The sequence below is a fragment of the Arachis ipaensis genome, chromosome B6 (genome assembly GCF_059453495.1).
Source record: "Arachis ipaensis isolate K30076 ecotype BB chromosome B6, ASM5945349v1, whole genome shotgun sequence".
NCBI lineage: Eukaryota > Viridiplantae > Streptophyta > Magnoliopsida > Fabales > Fabaceae > Arachis > Arachis ipaensis.
Window position 1 is genome coordinate 19,906,903 of NC_142441.1, and position 10,060 is coordinate 19,916,962.

Genomic DNA, 10,060 nt, shown 5'->3' on the forward strand with positions numbered 1-10,060 from the left:
TCAGATTGGTGTATAATATTTTTTTACACTGAAAGTATATGAAAATTAAATTTATAAATATATTAACAAAAAATCTTTAAGTGAGCGAGACGAGTCTTACAAGTAGTGACTCGACAATATTCTTAAGTCATAGTATGTTTTGGCATATGATGATGGACATTGCTAAGACAATATAACCACCAATCTAGTAGAATCCATTAACAGAGTATTGAAAGGGACATGCAATCTTCCCATCACAACCCTTGTAAAGGAAATCTTTTACAAGCTATATGTGTTGTTTTCACAGAAGAGGGCTAAAGCCGAGGCTCGTATAAGTGCAGGGCATATATTATCTGAATATGCAATCAAGAAAATTCAGTCAAATCAGCGCGTAGCATGAAACATCCAAGTTAACTTGTTTAACAAGCAAAATGAGATCTTTGAAGTGCGCAAGATGCCCAGCAGTGTGGAGTTTGCAACGAATTTATGTCTTTGGCATTCTGATTATGGTAAGCAGGTGGATCAAGTTCCTTGTCACCATGTCTTTGTCTATTGTGCGAACCAACGCCTTGATTGGAAATAGTATGTACACGAGGTATATACGATGGGAGAGATCCAAATTGTGTACAGAATTTAGACCATTAGGAAACCCAACAACAAGGCATGCACATCAAGGACCAAGACTAGTACCCAATTCCACCTCAAGCGAGTGACCAATGGTTATCCTAAAAAGTCTTTCTTCTGGAATGAGATGGATATGCATGATCCCGTTGTCCTAAGCATTGTAGGCTTTATAGAGGTGAGGGTCATAGCCGAGTAGTTGTCCGTACCGTTCCAGATCTAGTGCTGGTGGCTCGGCTCCAAATTCGTAATTCTCATATTAGGGGAGTTTTCCATTTTATTTATATCCAACACTTTATTTAGTCTTATATTCAGTTGTAGTTCAATTGTTTTGGATGTATTGAATAATGTTATTGTGACTTTATTAAAATTAATTTCAAAGTTCACATTGTGCATAGAGTGAAGATTGATACATAGTCATCTATAAAACAACACAACACGTAAAAAATTACATTGCACAAGTCTACTAACTAAACTCTATAATAAATCATTTAAAGATACTTTTCTTCACATTTTGAGCCACTTTGGAAATCCTCTTTTGACTCTTTTCTTGATATATGATGGGATCCATCTAAATCGACTTTTATGGGTCGTGTCAACTATAAGGTCATAACCCTTATTGTGAGTCGGTTGTCATCTGTTACACCTACATGATAACAACAAAAAAAAATATAGTCTTATAATCAATACACAACAAAATGAAAGCCAATCCTAATCAAGAGATGGCAAAATCATATACAATCCTAATCAATATACAACAATATGAATACCAATCCTAATCAATGGATATAAACATAAAACTCAACCCACTACAAGAAAAACACTGGACACTATCGGAATTATCGTCGAAAAAATAAATAAAATCCAATGATAAGTTAATTACTGATGGATTTATTGTCGGAAGGAATCTAACGGTATAAACATCGCCAGTAACCAGTTACCATCGGATTTTTTCGTCTGACGGTAATTACCGTCGGATTCTGTAATGGATTATCTGACCAAAAAGCCATTTGGTTACCGGCAAATTTTTTCGACGGTGACGGTGCCACAATATCCTGTTTTCCACACTATTACCATCGGATATGCCCTCGGTAAATCCGACGGTAATGTCAATTGTTTTTAAAAATATTGTTAAGCAATTTTTTAAAATTTTTTTCTTTTAAATTTTAATTTTTATTTAAATTTATTTTTCACACAATTAGTAGTCAAATTATAAATAATAGAAACTAATTATATAATATTAAATATTAAATATCAAATATTCAAATAAATTAAAAATCAAATAAATCAAATGCAATGAAACAGTAAAACAAAGCCCTGATCAATAAAGATCCTGATAGTCATCGTTGTCATTTCCGTGGTCCTACTGCCACTGGCATGCATCTGAGCCTCGTACACTGCCATCTGTTGCTCCATTCGCTGAAGCCGCTCTAGCTTTTCCCTCCACTCCAAGATGAGCTCATTTGTGCCCATCACATGTGTGAGGATCTCTTGATACCTCTCTCGAGTCTCGTTCAGCTCCCGAGCCTGTTCATAAAGGTTCCGAGTGAGCTCCTGCACCTGCAGCCTCAAATCAATGCCTTCCTCGGGATCGACTAGTGGCAGAGGCAGACGATGGCCTCAATGTGGAGGTGCGGAGACTACTGGCGAAGAATGACCCCATCCTATATATGCGGTTCTTGTACGGCCCTGAGGCGGTCTCGCTTTCGCCAAATTGCATCGGGATTGACGACTGAAGCAACAGAGCCACTGGTGTCCTTCCCACTTTGCTGAGTTTGCTGAGTTGTGGCCTCCAGTCTCTGTGTGTCGGACTCCTGTGTAACCCATGTTATTATAATTAGGACGACAGCTATACAGTTAATTAAAAATTTTATATCACAAGATTAGATGTTTACTCACATAATGATCTACAGATAGCTGATTAGAAAATCTCTCTTTGTTCTCCTTCAAAGTGTGGGTGTACTTAAAGGTCTCCGCCAATATCGCATTGCGATCAAACGACTTCGACTATACATGTTGTATTGAAACAATATGTTAGGATGCTTACTAATGATATGTTAGAATATAACTAAGTTAATAACAAAATTAGAGAAGCTACATGCCAGCCTGGTTTTAGTATTCATGAAGGTTGTTGAGCCGCCGGTATACTTAGACGACCTGGCCAATGCCTTGTTAGCTTTGTTTGTGAGATGCCAATACCTAAACTCTTTATCATTCTCCTAGTGAACGTACAGAGCCTTCTTGATTTCTGGGCGAAGCCAAGAAGTGACCACGTTCAACCTTTAGAATATGTTGCAGTTGCCTACCCATTTGATAGTCGTATATCTTCCTGATGAAGGCATCATGCTCCTTGTCCCATATAAAGTTCACCTGCACAAAGAAACTTTAAAATTAGTTAATCAAAATATATCGTATTAAACAAAATAGAAGATATAAACTAGATAATAAGGTTTGACTATATTAAGTTTTACCCCCCCCCCCACTTTTGAAATCATCGCTCTTTGGTCTCAGAGGGAATCTTCTTGTAGCTCGGCCATGGATGGTCGTACATCAGTTTGATGACGTTGGTCATCTCCTAAGTACATGCATTGTTGTTTGGCACAAATCTATCAACAATTCACAAACAAACTAATATGTCAATATAAATTAAAACTTCAGAAGCAAATAACCAGAAGCAAATAACCAGAATATATAGAGATTTTCTTAGAAATTTAGGCAGAGCTTCATCTATAATTGGAATGCGACACAAACTCTATCCATCAACAATTAACTTAAGTAACACCAATTGTTAACAATCAATGAACAACAATCAATAATCAAGAAGCAACATCCATAAATCCACTAAACTATAATCAATAATCAATAATTAGGATATATCAAATACTTTCAGTAGTTCAAACCTACAACCCTAAATCTCTAAAACTAGAATCAATAATCAAGAACCACTAATCACGAATTATCATACACTCTTAGCATATAAAAGAATTAAAGTAGTACTTACGTCGTTGTATCATCAGGCCAAATCGTCATCCGTACGATGGATGGTGGTGGATGGGCATTATATGGTTGGCTTCCGTGAGAGGATTCTGGTGCCGGGTGTCTGTCGCTGAAGGTAGCGTTGCCGAGACAGTGGGCTATTGAACGGATGGAGGCAGCACTATCGCTGTTGACGCAAGGACGTAGTTAGGATTAGGCACCATGATGAACGGCTGTTTCGATGCACCCACAACCTATAACGTCACCGGGGTAGTCAGATTAGAGGGAGAGGATCCAGAATTTCTAGGGGTACCGGCAGAAACCTCTCTCTACCACGACCACGACCACTAGGCTGATCCACAACACCTCTACCTGTCGTCATGTTTGCAAAGAGCATACCAATTAAAAATATGCTAAACATATTCACAACATCATTCAAAATGCTTAATCAAAATAAATTACGTTAAACTTAGTTTAAAAAATACATTATCCGTTGAAATCAAATAAAATAAAGAGGTAAGTACATATTCCAACTTCAAAAATATTTAGCAATATATATTACTACATATATAATTTTGTCCATATGCAAATAAAAAGTCATTCATAAGTCATTTAAAATTATCTCATATTTGAATTTTTTTAATTTACTGTCATTTCACTCTTAAAACATATTGAAAATATCATTGTTCTGAAAATCAGACCGGATCGGCCGGTTTAACCGGGTTAACCAGAAACCGGTCACCTAACCGGTCCGATCCACCTACAAAATTGTGCTGCCAAAAACCGGTCAGAAAACCGGCCGAACCAATGGTTAACCGACAAACCGGGCGAACCGGTCTGATTTTTTCAAGTATCGGTTTTCCGCCCAAGCAATGAAAACGGCGTCGTTTGGTTTTTTTTTTTTAAAAAAAGAAAGAACGCTGAAGAGTGAAGAACGCATTGCAGCTAACCGTAAATCCCTAATCACTAATCAATTAAACTCTTCCAAGAAGGCAAGAACACTCCCACTCCCAAAGCCCCAACCCTAAGCTCTTCGAGGCTGGAGCTTCTACATACGAAGGAGAACCGACACCGTGAATCGAGGGTCACTGTCGCAGGTAGTCTGTCACCGTTGCAGGTAATCGCCCACCGCCGCGTGTCGTCGCCCACCGCCACGGGTCGTCGCTCACTGCCGCGGGTCGTCGCTCACGATTCTGTTCTCTATTTCGAGGCTCGAGCTTCTGGCCTTCTGTTCTCTACTTCATCTTGTGGTAAGTTCTGGTTTCTGGCTCTTTCTTCTATTCTTGGCTTTTTGCTGTTTTCATTTTTTGTTCCAGACTTCTGATCTTCTGTTCATATTCTTGTACTTTTTTTATTTTGTTTCTGGCTTCTGTTCTTCTGTTCATTTTTCATTCTGGGCTTCTGTTCTTGACTTCTTGAGTTCATATTCTATTTTTATTCCTAAATTCTGTTCTTCTTCAATATATCAATTTTTATATGATTAATGAAATGTTAAATAAATTTGTTGTATGTTGAATATGAGAATTAATTTGATGTATGTTGAATTTGAAAATTTTGCTCTGCTCTATTCTTCTATTTCGTTCTGTTTTCAATTCTGCTATGTTCAATTTAGATGGAACAGTCACAAAATGATTAGCAACAACATAATGCTGTACAAGAAATTTGGAGTTTTGATTTGCGTTTTACATAAATTTTCAATTTGTTTAGTGTGCAATAGCATTGCTATACTTTGTACTAGGGTAGATAATTTTCTATGTCAATTGATAAAGTGTGTGTTCAGGCCCATTGTTGGTCCAAACCCTATAATAGAATTTTGTTATGAATGAATGATCTTGTTTTCAATGGATGCTGATTGTTGCTTGTGTGGTTTGTTTGTTACAGAAAGTACAAAAGGCTCTTTTGCAATCCGATGTTCACTCAAAATCTGCTTGAGTTTTTTTTATTTATTTTGAATATTGTATAGAATATTTTGGATTCTAGATTCTGTGGTTCTGGATTTTTTTAATGCTATATTCAATGTTGTGATTTGTATATTGAATTTTTTTTATAATTTCACTGTATATTTAATTAAACCGGTTTAACCACGGTTCGACTCCAGTCAAACCAGTGAACTATTGAACCAGTCAGTTGATCGGTTCAATGACCGGTCCGATTCTTAGAACCTTGGAAAATATGATATAATTAATTGCACTCACTATGCATAAAATAAAGAACTACTAGAATGATAGAAAATTAATTATTTAATTACACAGATAAAATTGGTCTAACCAAAAGTTGACCCTATAAAAGTAAGTTTAACCAACTTCACAAATATTTAGCAATATGCCTATTTGAACAAAATAACTTGAACTATGTGAAATATATGCATTCAAGCTTGAGCATCACTAATTTACTAAATTTAATTTCAATTCAAAACCAACAGCACAACAACAATAATATCACATCATTACAACATTAGAACTAATAAAAGTCTATTAACCTAATCTAATCCTATCTTAACCACGTAAATTCACTAAATAGAAAAATTATTTCTAACTAAATCATAATACTAATTAACAACTAAAACCTAAATTTAATGAAAACAAAAACAGAAATTTATTTACCAGAGAATGCAAACACAGATGTGGAAGGGAGAATGTTGGTGGTGACCAGTGCTGTTAGTGGCGACTGGTAGAACTGGATGGCGATGAAAGGGAGAAGGGCTGCCGGAGAGGATGTGGTGGCGAGGCTGACATGCGGCCGGACTAACAGAGCGACAGGGTGGGTAGGGGTCAGAGAGAGTGTGTTTGGAAGAAGAAAGGAGAGAGAGAGAGAGAGAGAGAGGCGGCGGCGGCGGCAGGGCTGCCAAAGCGGCGGGGAGGGAGTGGGTTAGAGAGAGAGTGGGAGAAGAATGATAGAAAGAGAGAGAGAGAGAGAGACGAATTCAAAATGAAGGGGGAGAGTGTTTGCGCTTCGAAATTAGGGCAAAATTATCATTGAATTTACCGAACGTTGCTGGTCGCCAAAACACGGTGTTTTCACCAAATAGATCTGACAGTAAATCGATACTAAATTACGCGCCTATTTTTTTCCAATTATTACCGACAAATTTATCGTCAAAAACGTAAATCCGCTGATAGTAATTTAACCTAATGAATTCGACGTCTTTCACCGCCGGTAAATCTGTTGCTACTCAGCGACGCTATTGACGGCATCCGTATCTAGGTGCACACAAAGGGCAATGTCGGAGGACCACATATCCTTGCAATCATACCTTGATGCCATACATAATAATCGATACATGTGTACAAGACATGCAAAACCCCAACTAAACTTCTTAATCTCAGAAAACTGACTAAATAACGATAAATACTTCTAGTGCATGGTGATTCTAGATTTATCACTGAATAATATAGTATCAAAAAGCAACATTATGTGATATTTACTAGTAATCTAAATTATTATTCTTATTGTACTCCAAAAACAAAAATCATAATTAACAATTAATAACTATAACCAATCAATAACTATTATAACTAATAATATATATTAATATTCATATTAATTACTAGCTACTCAATTTAGTAACAACTATAATTAATAATTATTAAATTACTACAAATTCTAATAATTGATAATTATTAAATTAATTATTAATTATTAACCACTATAGTAAAACACAAAAATTACTTACATATATAAGATATCGAAGATATTCTATAATGTAATTTTCAACACGTAAGATATCACATTTTTCCGTCTTTATCTTTTCTAAACTCTACAATAAAAAATATATACAAACAATTAATGATATCTCTTTTCTATTTACTAGTAATTAATTTTTTATAATCAATGTTTAAAAACATATGCTGAAAATTAATAATAATTCTGTTTTTTTCTAATAAATATGTAAAATAAAACTAAAATTACTAAAAATATACACTAATTGTTATTAACAATAACAATTAATAATAAGATTATTTTTTAACAAATATTTAAGGTAAAACTAAACTTAGTTAACAACATATGCTAATCATTAATAATACTATTTTTTAACTAAATATTAAAATAAAAGAGAATTTACTAAAAATATATCCTAAGCATTAATAATAATAATTCTGTTTTTTAAAAAATAATTAAAATACCAGGCAAAATCCTAAAAATATGTACTAAAAATTAATAATAATTCAATTTTATTATTAAATATTTCAAATAAAACTAAAATAACTAAAAATATAATTTAATAATAATTAAAGCTTCTAATATTTTATGTAAAATAAAAAGGTTTCTTAAAATAAATACTAATTATAAAGTGTTTTTTACTAGTTTTAGCTTTAAAAAATTAAATAATTACAATAACGAACTAGTAAAAACAATAAACAACAATAAAACACTTACTTGTGTGTATTTAGTGGTTGAGTTTGTGAGTTAATCTCTCTGCCGTTTTGTTCTTTGTAGTTATAGGGTGAGAGATTTCAATTTTGTGAGTGTGATATTTCAAGAGAAGGGAAACAGAAGAAGAAATGATGAAAGATGGAGCTAGTTTCATAAGAAATGGGGAAAGATGGAGTTAGTTTCAGGTTAATTTTGAGTGGGAGAGAGAGTGTGTACGTGTCAGTCATGCAGAACAAAGCGTTATTGTCATTTTTCTGCGAATAACGTTGATGAGTTGCGGTTGCTGCCTCTCACAGCGGCGTAATACACACCTTATGGGTAATTTTTTGGGGGGTTACACCACTTTGGCCCAATATTATAAAATATTTTTTATTTTGAATTCTACAAAATTTCATTTCAACATTTGAAAGACTATATATCATAAATAATAGGGTAAATACTAAATTAGTGTTTTATATTTGGATGCAATTTTATTTTTGTTTTTAAGATTTAAAGTGCCCTATTTGAATCCAAAAAGATTTCATTTAACTTCAACGTATACCGTGAGGTCAAAATTAAATAATTAATAGAATGTTCCACATAATAGCAGTGCAAGAATAAGGTCGATAATTTGAAAAACAAATATAAATTTCAGAGGTATAAAATCAACTGTAAATGCATCAATATATTTATTAATCATTCTCTTTGGTTTTATAATATGTTGATGCATCTATAGTTAATTTTATACATCTGAAGCTTGCACTTGTTATTTAAATTATCCACCTTATTCTTGTATTACTGTCATGTAAGACATTTCGTTAATTATTTAACTTTGACCTCACAGTGAGAGTACATTAAAACTAAATAAAAATTTTTTGAATTCAAATAGGACATTTTAAATTTTAAAGACTCAAACAGAATTACGCCCAAATATAAGAGACTAATTTAATATTTTATTCTAAATAATAATTTGAAATTAAATATATATTTTTCACTCTAATATTTAGTCTCAATTTAATTTTAATTAGATTGAGTAAAATTAACTAACATAAAAATTAAAATTACATAATTAATAATTATATACCATATTAAAAAAAGATTACATATTAATAATAATAGACTTTAAAATATTACATCATTAAGCATAATAACATTAAAAAAAACACATTGCATATTTGACACATTATCTTCAATGTAATATTTCTCCCTAAATCATATATTATTTTCCATGTAAATTTTAATTTCAAATTCCTTCAATTACCATAAATATAAAAGGTAGTATGTTAAAAAAAAAAGGTAAAAAACACTTTATTGAGTTGTTCTAAGAAATATTAGACCAGGTAGTAGCTACTTACCACTGATTAAACACATCTTGTCAGTCTTAGTTTAAAACATTTAATAGAAAAAATCGTAATAAAAGAATTAAATAATTAATTTCTAAAATCTATTTATACATGTATTTATTTAAAAAAATAAAAAATAGACTTGTAATAATGGGCCCATCCTTAAACGCTCCTTGCTAAGTATGGAGTGCTGTACACCTTGTGAATTTGTAAATCTGAACTCTTCATTTATTATATTTTATTTGAATGATCTGGATTTAAAAAGGTAACCTGTTAATCAGGTTAATCATTTTTTGATAAGTTTTAGATTTTTTTTTATAAGTCTCAGGTATTGGGCTGAAGTTCAAAATAAAAAAATAGTATATAAATATTAAAAACAACATGTTTGTAAAAAAAATTATTGGACTTTAAAATTAAAATAAATAATACATAAAAAATAAATTGAAAATTCATGTACTAAATTTAGAAAAAAAGATATATTAGAATCTTAAAAAAAATAATATTAAATATATATTATGTATATAATATTAAAATTTAAATAAAATTTGTTTTGTGTGAAATAAAATTATAATATTAAATATAAACACAATGCTAAAAAAATTTGTGTTATATATATATATATATAAAATTTAAATAAATTTTGTTTTATGTGAAATAAAATTATAATATTAAATATAAATACAATGATAAAAAATTTTGTGTTATATATATATATATAATTTTATTTTGTGAGAAACAAAATTAAAACATTAAATATGAACAGAATGATCAAAGATTTTGTATTATAC

General features: G+C 32.0%; 1 long non-coding RNA gene across 1 annotated transcript; it reads right to left on the minus strand.

Annotated features, from left to right (window-relative positions):
- Nucleotides 1-1,903: 1,903 nt before the first annotated feature.
- On the minus strand, nucleotides 1,904-8,204 carry LOC110263914 (uncharacterized). The gene is made up of 5 exons (XR_015885990.1): nucleotides 7,954-8,204; nucleotides 3,602-3,948; nucleotides 2,699-3,206; nucleotides 2,500-2,607; nucleotides 1,904-2,414 (listed from the first exon to the last, which is right to left on the minus strand). It is a non-coding gene; the product is annotated as an uncharacterized LOC110263914 (long non-coding RNA).
- Between the last annotated feature and the right edge of the window lie 1,856 nt (nucleotides 8,205-10,060).